Source organism: Meleagris gallopavo, chromosome 2, assembly GCF_000146605.3.
Source record: "Meleagris gallopavo isolate NT-WF06-2002-E0010 breed Aviagen turkey brand Nicholas breeding stock chromosome 2, Turkey_5.1, whole genome shotgun sequence".
In the NCBI taxonomy this organism is placed as follows: domain Eukaryota; kingdom Metazoa; phylum Chordata; class Aves; order Galliformes; family Phasianidae; genus Meleagris; species Meleagris gallopavo.
The window spans coordinates 98219867-98220281 of record NC_015012.2 but is presented as its reverse complement, the minus strand read 5'-3'; positions in this window follow the sequence as shown (position 1 = coordinate 98220281).

The window sequence follows — 415 nt, the reverse complement described above, 5'->3', positions numbered from 1 at the left end:
TGAGTATCTCCTGTTTGTATTGCATCAAAAAAGTAGTAATATTGGTGTGGATGCCTCATCCCTGGAAGTGTTCAAAGCAAAGTTGATAGGATTTGAGCAATATGATCTAGTGGAAGATGTCCCTGCTCATAGCAGGTGTTGGAACTAGATGATCTTTAAGGTCTTGTCCAACTAAAATCATTCTATGATACTGTGGTATTTGTTGCATGCAATTATTTCATCCTATCCCAGCCGAAGTACCATATGCATAATCAGTAATTTACTCTGATAACATTTATTTAGTTTTATATATACATGTCTGAGTACCTTTTAACTAAGTGTTGTTAATGTGGGATGTATAGAGAAGACCAATTCAAAACAGTGAGCTTTCATGCAAAGGGCAGCTGTGAAATTAGCACGTCTGTAGTTCTGTGAG